At 42.6% G+C, this 13,232-nt stretch overlaps 1 protein-coding gene across 1 annotated transcript in view; it reads right to left on the reverse strand.

Moving 5' to 3' along the window:
- LAPTM5 (lysosomal protein transmembrane 5) overlaps positions 1–13,232 on the reverse strand; it is a 42,844-nt gene that overhangs the window by 14,293 nt on the left and 15,319 nt on the right. The window lies entirely within an intron of this gene.

Raw genomic sequence — 13,232 nt, forward strand, 5'->3', positions numbered from 1 at the left:
GAGCCAAGTACTTCTCACCTATACAACCCAGGCCAAGTCAACTCTCCTCTTTGAGACTCAGTTTCCTCATTTGTCAAATAATTATGCCAGTGCTGTGTGTTATCCAGCATAAAGCTTCAGTGTCATTATAAAGGGGTTAGACTGAGTGACTTCTTCTAGTTCCAAGGATCTAGCTGTGGCCCGTCCCAATCAGCGTCCTGCCTGAAATGAACACCGTCCTCCAGGTGTGGTCTCACCAGAGCAGAAGAGAGTGGGGCTATGGCCTCCTTCCTTCTGGAAACCGCTCCTATGCACAAGCCTCAGTTTATCTCAGTTAGCTCAACTTAGTCTCTTGGGCTACCATGTCACATTTCTTCCCCCATTTCTTCCTCAGATCACAGTTTGTTTCTAATTTTCAGAAAAGTTTGTCTATTTCAGTGAAGACTTGGAATTGCAGAACACAGAATATCAGGGTTGGGAGGGCCTTTAGAACACAGGATGGCAGGGCTAGGAGGGCCTTTAGAACACAGGATGTCAGAGCTGGGAGGACCGTTAGAGCACAGAATGTCGGAGGTGGGAAGGTCTTAGAACAGAGAATGTTGGAACACAAACCATAGAATGTTAGAACTGGAAGTCACCTAAGAATCTAGAATGTCAAAATTGTAATACACCTGAGAATATGGAATGTTCAAGCTGGAAAGGACCTTGAGACCCCATCGACTGGGGCAGAGAGCAGAAGTTTTATTTTCATTTATTTAGTTCAGCTCCCTCAGTTTGTAGATGTGGACACTGAATCCCAGAACGAGGAAGCAATTTGCCCAAAGTCACACGAAGTCAGCCACTGAGCCAGGAAAAGGTCTCAGGGCCCCAAATGTCTCCTCTAGGGAGTTTTTAACCAAAAAGCATTTATGAAGTGCTTCCTGTATACCAGGGACTGTGCTAGGTATTGGAGATACAAAAACAAAGGCCCCCTAGGTCTGGGACCTCTTTAGAGCTTACATTCTGATGGAGGAAATGACACCTACACCTCTGAGCACACACAAGACCCTTCCAAGGCTGATCCAAGCAGGTAACTTGGATGGAAAGGTTCCAGCAGCAGGAGGAGGAGAACTTCACGGCCCCCTTCCCTTTCATTAGGCCCCTACAATGGTTGGCTCTCCAGGGAATGCCTCCCTGCTCTGAAGCCTCTTCTCCCCAAACTGTCCTGAAATTGTTCCCCTAGACACGTTAAAATCCTGCCAAGGATCTTGATTTCCAACCACAGAAACATCCACGCACAGAGACCATTTCCCTTCCTTTCAAAAAGGAGGTGGTAACCATATCATTTTCTTCCCTAGCAGGAAAAGCTGGGCTAACTGGGGCAGAAGGAAAGGCTGATGAGAGAGAAAGAAGTGAGGCCGGAACACGAGGATGTCATGAACTTGTCACCTGCAGGCCCAGAGTCCCTGACCCTTCACTAGACAATCCAGATGTTTCTTCAAAGGAAGAGAGTTCTTCCAGTTCTGAAATCCTTCCTTCTAAGGTTCTTCTCTGAATTGTGTCCTAAGGCCCCTCCCAGCTCTGACATTCTGTGTTCTAAGAGGTCTCCCTGTTCTGACATTCTGTGTTCTAAGGGCCCTCTCAGCTTTGACATCCTGTGTTCTTAGGGGTCTCCCTGTTCTGACATTTCCTGTTCTAAGGCGCCTTCCAGCTCTGACATCCTGTGTTCTCTGTTCTAAGGTCTCCTCCTTCCCCTGATGTTCTGTGTTCTTACCATTTTCCATTACAGGCTTCTTGCTCATCCTCAAACCAAATCCATTATCTGGACACTTTCTCTGGCTCTCCCCTAGGCCTGGAATATCCTTCATCTTCATCTCCCCTTCCTGACTTTCTTCAGCTAAAATCCCACTTTCTACCTGAAGCTTCCTAATTAATCCCTCTTAATTCCAGTGCCTTCCCTCAGGTGATTATCTCCAAATTTATCCAGCCTCTAGCTAGTTTGTCTACAGGTGCTTGCAAGTTTCCCTCTCCTCCATTAGACTGTGAGTTCCTTGAGGCAGAGACCTTTGACCTTTCTTTGCACATAGTAAGCACTTAAGAAATGTGTATTAATTGACTGACTGCCAGTATTACAAGGTCTCTTTCAACTCCTGCCTTCTTAATACTAAAGATGTAGGCTGATTTAGAACCGAAAGGAAACTCAGAAAGGACTTCATTTTACTTGTTAGACACAGAGACTGGGGCAGTGTCTCCCTGGCACCTGCTGAGGCACAAGATACACCACCTGGCCAGTGTGAGCATTCTCTCCTAGAAAGATGGGTACTGGCTAGGAACAGACAGTCTTCTCTTGTCTGCCATAACCAGGATGGAAAAACCCACAGAGCCATCCCAAGCTTTGGCTCAGACCCCAGGCTCATCAATCCTTCTTCTGATGGTCAATTCCATTTGCCAAGTCCCTGGAAAGTGTGAACATTAATATTCTAGTCACTAGAAAAGTATACAAACTCATGGATTTGATGTGTTAGTGTAACAAAGGATTTTAAAGAGCTTTATATCCAAACTCCCCCATTGTACATATAAAGAACCTGAGACCCAGAAAGGAAAAATAGCTTGGCCAAGGTCACCTGAAAAGGACCTTAGGATAGCTGACATTAGAATAACTAACTTAGAATACCAAACATTTATATGGCACTTTAATTGGCAAAGCAATTTACATAGAACATCTACTTGAGTGGATGCTGCTTTTATCCCCATTTTACAGATGACGAATTTGAGGTTAACCTCTCTCCGTTAAGGACTTGCCCAGGGTCACACAAGTAGTAAATACTGGAGGCTAGATTTGAACTCAGGTCTTCTTCCTTCTAAGCCCAGCATCCTATCCACTTCAGTGCCTAATATCAAACATCAAAGCTAGGCAGGGTCATAGAAATTATCTCATCCAACACCCTCATTTTGTAGATGGGGAAACTGAAGCTTAGAAAGAGAAAAGGAGTTAGTTACAGACCCAGGACTCAGGTCCCCTAACCCTGCTCCAGGGATATTTCTATTCATTCTAAATTAGCAAAAGAATTGGGGTTGGAATCCGTGTCTCTGAGCTCCAAGACCAGGATTTATGCCTCTCCACTGCTGCCTTTGTCTATGCCTCATGCTCCCTCTTACCTGGCCCTCTAGGATTCTAGAGGATCAAATGAGATAATAAGTCTAAAGAACTTGGTGCAATGCCCATGTAAATGCTTTGTTCCTTTTCCCTTCCTCCCTCTTCCCTTATCAGTGAATAAATCATAAATTAGTCTTCTTGTTTACAATTCACTCTCTTTGGAGTTTACTGAACATAGATTAGCTCTGCAAAGCTCAATCACTCCTAGGGCCATTTCCAGAATTCTCAGACCTGAGCATTTAATGGGACCTTCCTTGATCCTATTGGAGGCTTTCTGTCCAAGAGGCAAAGTCTGGGCATCTGCTGTCTTTACCACCCCCTATCTCCCCAGCACCACCTATGGACCCAAGAGCCTACTGAGTGAGTGGACAATGGGCTCCCTGGGAAGAGAAACTTTGGACAAGGCAGGGGCAAAAGCTGGTATTCTAGAACCCTGAAGGATTAAAGAATCAAAGATTCCTGGAGTTTAAGGACATGTCAGAGGCCATCAAAGACTGCCTATACATGACCTAGAATTCATTCTACCATCTTCCTGATAGGGGCCATCCAGGTTTTCCTTGAAGACCTCTAATGATGGGGAACTTATTACCTCCAAAGCATCTTTCCTCACTTTTGAACAGCTCTCATTTGATAAGAAGTTTTTTCTTTTATAGAACCCAAATCTCTACAAATTCTGCTAATCCTTGTTCTCTCAGTCACAGTTACAGAGGACTGCTGATGAATCATGCTAACTCCCCCTCCCATAGAGAAGTAATGGGTGCAGAGTACAGGTGGAAGTGATTACTTTTGTAGACATTGCTAATGTGAGAATTTGTTTTGCCTGACTAAAAATATCTGTAATAAGTTTTGTTTTCCTTGCTTTCTCAATGAATGGAGGAGGGGCAGGTAAGAGAAAGAGAGAGAGATTTCAGAACTGAAAATGAAATAACATTGAATTTTAAAAATACAGTAAAGAACAGCAAAAGAATCCTTGTTTTATCTTACACAGTCAAACAAATCAAGTCTAAAACCTCTTCCATAAGACAGCCCTCCAAATACTTGAACACAGCCATCATGTGCCCCCTGAGCCTTCTCTTTGGAATCACAAACTTCTAGTAATTCATAATTAGCTCTCAGCCTACCCCACCCCCCCCCCTCAAGGATCTTAGTGACATGAACTGTTGTCCCGCCTGGCTTCCTCCATCCTATAGTCATTATAATTAATTTTACTTTTTATCCAAACCATAGGACTTTGCATTTATTCTGGTTAAATTTCATGTTAGGAGATTCAGCCTATCATTTCAGCCCATTGGGACCTTTTTAGGTTCTGACCCTGCCAGCCATCTATGCAAGCCATCACTCACAGCTTTGGGTCATCTGCAAATCTGATGAGGGTAGCATCTATGTTTTCTTCCAAGGCTTTGGTCAAAAGGATAAACAGCCCAGGATCAGAGGTAGATCCATGATGCTTTGTGCTTGAAATTCCCTTCCCAGGTGGACACCAGTCATCACAACTCTTTGGGCTTTGGGTACGTAACCTCATCTGAGCCTTAACAGATGTCTGACAGTCCTTTACCTTCCACTTTTATCAACTGTCCTGTGGAATTCCCCACTGTGACCATTTCAAACTATTGTTTCTCTCTTCTCACCACCAACTACATCTTGATTTTCCATGCTTAAAGCAAGAGACCCATTGTCTTACTTTAATGAGAAGACTGAGGTCCTTTGATGTGAGTTCCTTCAGCTATCCATCATTCCTCAAATCCTCAGCAGCATCACCCACTCTCCTTACCTGAGATTATCCTTCAGTAAGCCTGACTTCTCTACCTATTCCCTTGATCCTCCTTCTCCTCCTTCTTCTTCTTCTTTATGTAGTACTTAGCATAGAGCCCAGCACATGGTAGGCACTTAATTCCTTCTTTATTGACTTGTCTTAGTAGCTATGAGACCTTGTCATTTCACCTCTCTCTTCTCAGTTTCCTCATTCATAAAATGGAAGAATGAGATTTAACGCTCACTAAGGTCCCTTCCAGTACAAGTACCTTATATTCTAATGGGGCAGGTGGTATTCTATAAGATGCTGCACACATGAGGGACAGGTCTTAACAGTTCTTCCCTCTTATCTATGCATCCTACAATCTTCAAATATTTGAAACGCTGTTATGTGGAAGAAGAATTATCCAATCAACCAGTCACACACATTTATGAAGCACCTACCCTGTTCCAGTCATTGTTAGCCACTAGAGATACAAAAACAAAAGTGAAACAGTCCTTGCTCTCAGGATGCTTATATTCTATCAGGAAAGACAATGTGTACATAAACAGTATATCCAAAAAAATGTAAAATAAATGTGATGTAGTTTATATAACACGGATTGTATTATGTGTAATTCATATTACATTATTTATAATAAATAGCTATGTAATTATATGTATTATGTACATTATAATTATACATTGTATACAATTTATATCACATATAATTTACATCGCATTATTTATATCACATGCAATTCATATTACATTATTTATAGCACATATAATATGGCATTATGTATATTATATGTAATTCACATTATATTATCTATATTACATGTGACTCATTGCATTATTTATATTGCACATAATTCATGTTACATTATTCATATCACATGTAGTTTATATCATATTACTTATGTAACATAATTCATGTTACGTTATTTATATTGGATGTAATTTATATTGTATTGATATATCACATGTAGTTTATGTTATATTATTACACATATACATGAGGGGAGGTTCAAGCAGCTGGGAATGGGTGCTCATGTAGAAGGGAGTAGATAGTCTGAGGGACCTTTGAAGGAAACCAGAGAGTCTAGGATGTAGAGTGGAGAAAGGAGCACATTCTAGGCATGGCCATAGCTTGGACAAAAGCACAGAGATGAGAGACGAGAGTCATGTGTGAGGAAAGACAGAAAGACCAAGGCAGCTGGATCATTGAGTGTGTGAAGGGGAGTCATGTGTAATAAGGCTGCAAAGGTAGGTTAGCGCCAGGTTGTGTTGAATTTTAAATGTCAAACCACGGCCCTGGCGTTTGATGCTGGAAGCACTAGGGGCCACGAGAGATTTTGGAGCAGGGGAATGGCCCAGTCAGACTTGGGCTTGAACAGCAATTCCACAGGACTTCTGGGAAGCAGGAGTCTGACAGAAAATGGTCCTCTGCCTAATTGTGGCCATTACCCACCCATCACATCTTTCTCAAAGAGACCCTGTCAAAGGGTCCATTTTTAGCCTCTGGAAAGCACCTTACTTTCCCAGTTTGCAGGTGTTGGGGGTGGGGGGCCAAGGCAGAGCAAATTGAAAACATCAATGATTCTCTGTGGGTACTGAGATTCTTTGTTTCCCAGGCCCTTTGTTTCCTCTCCCCACCTTCACTGTTCCTACTAATAGATAGGCAAGCTCCCTGAAAGGAGGCATCAGTGAGTACAACAGTCGGCGTAAGTTAGGTTTGATCTAGGCCTGATCTCCTCTTCCCCTCAGCTTTCAAGTAGGAGATCAGCCGTACATAGAGGGAGAATAAATGACCACCTAAGTCAACAAAGGCATGGTACTCGGTGCCTTGAACATGGTGGAGCTTAGTCAATGCTTATTGAAGGGATAGATGAATAAATTTAAAGTCATAGAGCCTAGGTCTGAATTCCTGTTTATACACAACTAAAAGTTCAACCTTTGGCAAGTCATTTCCTCTCTGGGTAAAATGAAGACAAAAATAGTGATGGAGCTGTGACAGGGAAGTATAAACATTAAGGAGTTATAGAAACATAAGTTGTGATTTTTGCAGTGTCATTGGAGGAATAATTGGAAGGTCCTCATGTGCCAAAATAGCCCCCTCCTCTGGGGAGCCTTCCCTAACCACCTCCTGAAAAGGTTTCTCACCTTCTTTGTGTTTTCCTAGAGCCGCTTTCTGATACCTCCTTTATGGGCACAACTTACCTTGTATCAACCATCCTTATCTACTTGCCTATCTGACTACCTCTCCCTCCACCCCAATAGATAGGATTAAGTTACTTTTAAATTTGTATTCCTAGGGCCTTACATACTGTAGACACAAAAAAAAAACCCATGTATTAAATCCATGTTTCTCTGTCTCAGTTTCTCTGGCTCTGTCTCTCTGACTCTATGTCTCTATGCATCTCTCTCTTTGTCTCTGTCTCTGTATCTTTCTGTTTGTTTCTCTCTCTCTGTCTGTAACACACACACACACACACACACACACACACACACACACACACACACACACCTTCCATTAACTGAAGTTAAACTGAAATCCCACCTACTACAGGAAGCCTATCCCAAATTTCTTAATTCTAGTGCCTACCCTCTCTTAATCAGCTCCTCTTTTATATAGCTTTTCTGCTTATGTAGCCCTTATTTGTTTGCTGTTGTCTCCCCCATTAGACTATGAGCTCCCTGAGGGCAAGGACTCCTTTTGTACAATGCTTGGCAAAAAGAAAGTGTTTAATAAGTCTTTACAAACACATACGCATATACCCACCATCGAGCGTGAAAGTGAAAATTCTAGTATCTAATCAGTCAGTCCTTGCCTTCTGTCTCCAGAATCTAGTTCCAAATAAAATAAAAAGCAGTTGCCTGGGAAGATAGCCCATTAATCTCTTAGTTCCCAATGGGCCTATATTGTGCATTCCTAGAGCATGTCAGTGATGTGATTATCCTGCAAACTACCCTACTCCCCATAGGACAAAGAGTTTCCCCCCAATTCCTCTTAAGATCAGAAACAAACGCAAGAAATCAGTCTTTGTCCACCCATGTAGCAGCAGCATGAATGCCATGTTTCCATCACTTAAGTGGAGTCAGCATGGTTTATGGGAAAAAGTGTTCTACTTACTGAGTTTCAGTTTCCTTTTCAGTAAAGTGAGGGTGTGAACCTCAGTGACCTCTAAGGTCTCTCCCAGCTCTAAATTTATGAACCTACGATTTGATGGATTTTCCCATGGATCCACAGGGCAATCAGATCCTAAGAAGCAAAGTAGCTGTCTTGGGAAAACCAAAGAATAACAGCTTTAATCCCTAGTGTGACCTTGGGCCAAGCAGCCCCCACCACACTAGGGAGAAGGGGCAGAAAACTCCCTGGAGATCACATTTTGAGGGGCTAACTCAGAGCCCCAAACTTATTATCTCTAGATTTAGCTCAGTTCCTTAAGAATATTCACAGAAATTGGGCAGAGACCACTAACATTCAGGGATCACTGGAGGAAGCACTCACATCCATGAAATCAGATGTCCATTGGAGTACGTCATACTGTATCAGGTAAACCCTCTACACTCCTCAGGAGGGAGACTCAGAAAACTGGAAGGAGACATCAGAGATCAAGACCAATCTCCTCATTTTACAGATGAGGAAACTAAGAATGGACTTAAGGTACCACAGAGAAAGGCAGAAGCAGAATGAGAACCCAGAATTCCTGACCCTCAGACCAATGGTCTTTACAGGAAAAGCTTCACCCAATGGAAGCGCCCATGTAAGATGAAGGAGGACCACTGATCTGGCCAGGAAAAGTGGCAACAGCAATAAATATGAAGCAACAAGCAGAAGTAGCAAGATGGATCTGTTTTGACTTTTACAACAAGCATAAATTCAGCCAAGGAACGCCAATTACTTCACACACACACCCCCATCCTTTTTTTTCCCCATAAGGATCAAATAAGCAGCAAAGTACAGTGGATAAAACATAGTCTGGGAGTCATGAGACCTGGGTTCAAATCTCCTCTCAACCACTAATCTTCTCCCTCCACTCTGGGATTTTCAAATAAATCACTAATCTTCTCTGGCACTCGGTTTCCTTAATTGTCAAATGAAGGGAGTTGGACTAGATAATCTCTAAGGCCCCTTCCAGCTCTGAAATTATGTTCTAAAGTCTCCTCAGTTCTGACATTCTGTGCTCTAAAGGCTCTCCCAACTCTGACATCCTGTGTTCTAATAATCTAATCTAATAAGTCATAGATGTGGAGCTGCAAGGGACTTAAAAGACTTCTGGTTGAACACTTTCATTTTACTGATGAAAAAACTGAGGACTTGGGAAGTTAAGTGACTTGTCTAAGGTCATAGAGATACTAAGTGTCAGAGGTCAAATTTGAACTCAGGTCCTCTGACTCCAGAGCACATATTCACTCAATTGTCCCATGCCACATGTCTAGCATCATTATACTGTACATTTGCAGAGAATTTCATCACTTAAGTATTTTCATATACAGCCTCTCCTCTGATCTTCACAATGCCAAAAGTACTCCCCACTTTACAGATAAACAAACGGAGGTCCAGAGACCCTATGAACCTAGATTTAGCGCTGGAAACTACTTGAGATGTCATTTAGTGCAATCCTCCCCTCAGTTTTTACAAATGAGGAAACTGAGGCCCTTGGGATAAAGTAAAAACAATAACACAATAAAATAATATTAATAATAACTAGCATTTATCTAGCACCTACTATGTGCCAGGCACTGTGCTAAGAGCCTTAGAAATATTATCTCATTTAATCCTCACAACAACCCTGGAAGACAGATGCTATTGTTTTCTGCATTTTTTAGTTGAAGAAATTGAAGTAGATAGAGGTTAAGTGACTTGCTCAGGGTCACACAACTATGAAGTGTTTGAGGCTAGATTTGAACTCAGGTCTTCCCAACTCCAGGCCCATCCTTAGCTGCCTCTACTAAGAGGCAGAGACAGGATTGGAACTCCAGCTCCAACTCCAGCATTCTCTCTGATATCGTATATCCCTTCTGTTCTCACAACTAACTACGCGGGGATCCCCTCATCTCCTACCTCACCCTTGTTTGTACAGAGAACAGACATTCACTTTACTTCCTCATCCTTGACTTACAAATATTCTTGCCTACCAAGAGTGTAAATGCTCACTCATTCAAAGCCATCTTCCAAGGGCCCTGACTATTTTCCATGAGGCAGCAGTACTGGAGAATTTATATATGTATATATACACATACATATACACATACACATACACATATGTATGTATGTATGTGTGTATATGTATATGTATGTGTATATGTATGTATATGTATATGTATATGTGTAGCCCTATATATAAGTAATAATAATTAAGAATAAGAATTTATAAAACACTTTTCTAATATCACCTCATTTTTATCCTCACCATATTTCTGAGAGGTAGATGTTACTATTATCCCCATTTTTACAGATGGGGAAACTGAGACAGACAGCAATTAATTTACTTGCTCAGAGTCATACAGCTAGTAATTGTCTGAGGCAGGATTTGAACTCTCTTCCCAACACCAGTGTGAGCCCTCTATCCACTAGCTGCCAGGGTGAAACTGATGGTCCCCCTCACCCTCCTGTTCCCTTTCCTCCACTCCCATTCTCACAGCCCTACCCAGAGCTTTGGGGTTGTCTGTGCTGGGGGACTCTTTAACTGAGCTGCCCCTGGGGAGGCCAATATTCAAAAGCAAGGCTGAAGGACGGACAGCGCCACATGTGATATTTCTCTTCTCCATGGTGTTGATACTCCTGCTCTCCCTACTTGTTCTTCCTATGTGCCAGGTGCAGCCAGGTGCGAGGGAGAAACAGGTTCTCTTCCTGAATTCAGGAGGTAAACACCTAGCCATGGACAGGAAGTACTGAGTCCTTTTGACATCAAACAGAGAAACCACACAAAAAAGAACAGATGAAAAGAGATCTTCCTGAGGAAGCACAGCAAATTTATGGTAAACCAAGGTCACCTAATGAATCCGCTCCCCCATCTCTTATCTATCAACAAGTATTTACTAAGCACTTACTATATGTCAGGCACTAAACTAAAGACTGAGGATACAAAGAAAGAGAAAAAAAGTCCCTTGCCTCACAAACTAACGTTCTAAAATTTTAGAAAGATACTTTGTATACAAATTGTAACAGTGCAGTCTGGATGGAAGATGGCCTTAGAGGAGAAGATATTGGTAACACTATCAGTCAGTCAATAGACATTTAAGAAGAGTTTTCTATGTGTCAAACATTGTGCTAAACACTAGAAATAGAAAGGCAGAAGATCCTGGAGTCTCCTTGAGAGCACGTATTTTTTCTATTGATAGAGACAACATGGGAACAACTATTTACAAATAAAATATAGACAGGATAAATTGGTGATCATCACCATAGAGAAAGCACTAGAATTAAGAGGGATTGGGAAAGGCTTTCATTGGAAGGTATTCTCAGCATCTCCCAAACTACATTGGGGTCCTAAAGCGCAGGCTGGCCTCTCTCCCTCAGCCCCTTCCCCAGCAGGTCTCCTCTTATTCTCTTCATTGAGTCTTCTGTCTCCCAAATCTGGTTTCCCTTATTTTCAGATGCCTTCCCCTCCCGCCCCCTATCTCCCTGCCACAGGAAACCAGTAATAACTGTCTCGGGAGCTGAAATCAACACTAATACTATTGCCTTATTACTGGATAATCTTTCCAATTTCCCAGGTCCTCTTGTTCCAAGATCCAGCCTGTTCCTCCAAGAAGTCTGCATTCCTTCCTTCCGTCCAGCCAGACCACAGCCTCCAGATGCCTGAGAGGTTTAGGCCCCTCCTAATCCAAAGAGTTTCCCCCTGACTAAAATCTCCTTTCCTTTTGTAGTTTTCCCTCTCTGGCCCTCTCCATATTCTCCCACCCCAGACACCTAAGTCTCAGACTCACAGTCAAGCAGACGGAGCCCTGATTCCCCAGGTCATGGTCATGCTCAGCCTGCCAGCCTGGTAACACTTTTTCATACTGCACATTGTAGTTGGAGTGGGGATAGGGGAATTCTCACAGTTTCTCATCAAGACCTGGAGAAGGCTCGCACATCAATTCCATGCTCTGGAAGGCTCTTGGCCAATTGTTTGACACATAATCAAGACACGAAGAGGAAATGGGAATAAGTTAATGCCAGAGAGATTCAACCAGGATCTCTGGGATAATGGAATTTAAACTGCAGATGAGACAAGAGAGGATCCAGCCCAGGAAGGTGACAGTCTCATTGTCTTCTGCCCTGGTCAAAGGCCAGTTGGAGTATTGGGGTCAGTTATGGGCACATTTTAGGAAGGACATTGGAGAGTTTTCAAAGGGAGACAAGTCAATCAATAAGTATATATCAAATATTATGGTTACAAAGAAAAAACAGGGAGGAAAGGAAGAAGGGAGGAGGGAAGGAAGGAAGGAAAGAAGGAAGGAAGGAAGGAAGGAAGGAAGGAAGGAAGGAAGGAAGGAAGGAAGGAAGGAAGGAAGGGAGGGAGGGAGGGAGGGAGGGAGGAGATGGGAGGGAAGGAGGGAAAGGAGAAAAGAAGGAAGAAAAGAGAGAGGGAAAGAGAGGAGGGAAGGAAAAGAGGGAGGAAGAGAGGGCAACAGCTCAAAAAAAAAAAGGAAGAAAAGCTTTTAAAGTTCCTGCCTTCAAGACACTTTATATTCTAACAGGGGAGATACCTATGCATACAGATAATTGCATCTAAGAGAATCTCAAGATCTTTCCATAGGAGTGTCTGTCAAAAAGTCTAGTGATGTTTAGCCTAGAGAAAGGATAACTGAGAGGAGGGTGGACATGGTAGCTGTCTTCAAGGATTTGAAGAATTATCAGAACAGGGGTTAACCTTACTCTGCTTGAGCCCCTGAGGGTAAAACTAGGAACACTGGATGAAAGGTTTAGGGAGACCAATTTCCTTTCCATGTAGAGAAGAATCATTAGAGCCATCCACAAGTAGGATGGATTGCCCCCCAACAGGTACTGGGTTCTCTCTTCCTGGAGATTTTCAAACAAAGGCTGAAAGATTACTTCTTGGGAATGTACAGAGGGGACTCGTATTCAAGTATGTATTGTGCTGGACCACCCTGGGGCCCTTCCAACTCAGACATGCTTTGATACTGGCATACAGAAAGGGCTTCTGACATTGATGTCTATAAGAAGTGGAATAATCATCAAAATGCAATTGATAATGATAATAAGTATTATCTCATAGCCACCCTGGGAGGCAAATGTAATTATTCTCCTCATTTTACAGATGAAGAAACAGACGAAGAAGAGTGACTTGACTTGCCCGTCACTCCACAACTAGTAAGTGTCTGAGACCATATTCGAACTTGGGTCTTCCTGACTCTGTGCTACCCACTG

Source organism: Notamacropus eugenii, chromosome 5 (genome assembly GCF_028372415.1).
Source record: "Notamacropus eugenii isolate mMacEug1 chromosome 5, mMacEug1.pri_v2, whole genome shotgun sequence".
Lineage (NCBI taxonomy): Eukaryota > Metazoa > Chordata > Mammalia > Diprotodontia > Macropodidae > Notamacropus > Notamacropus eugenii.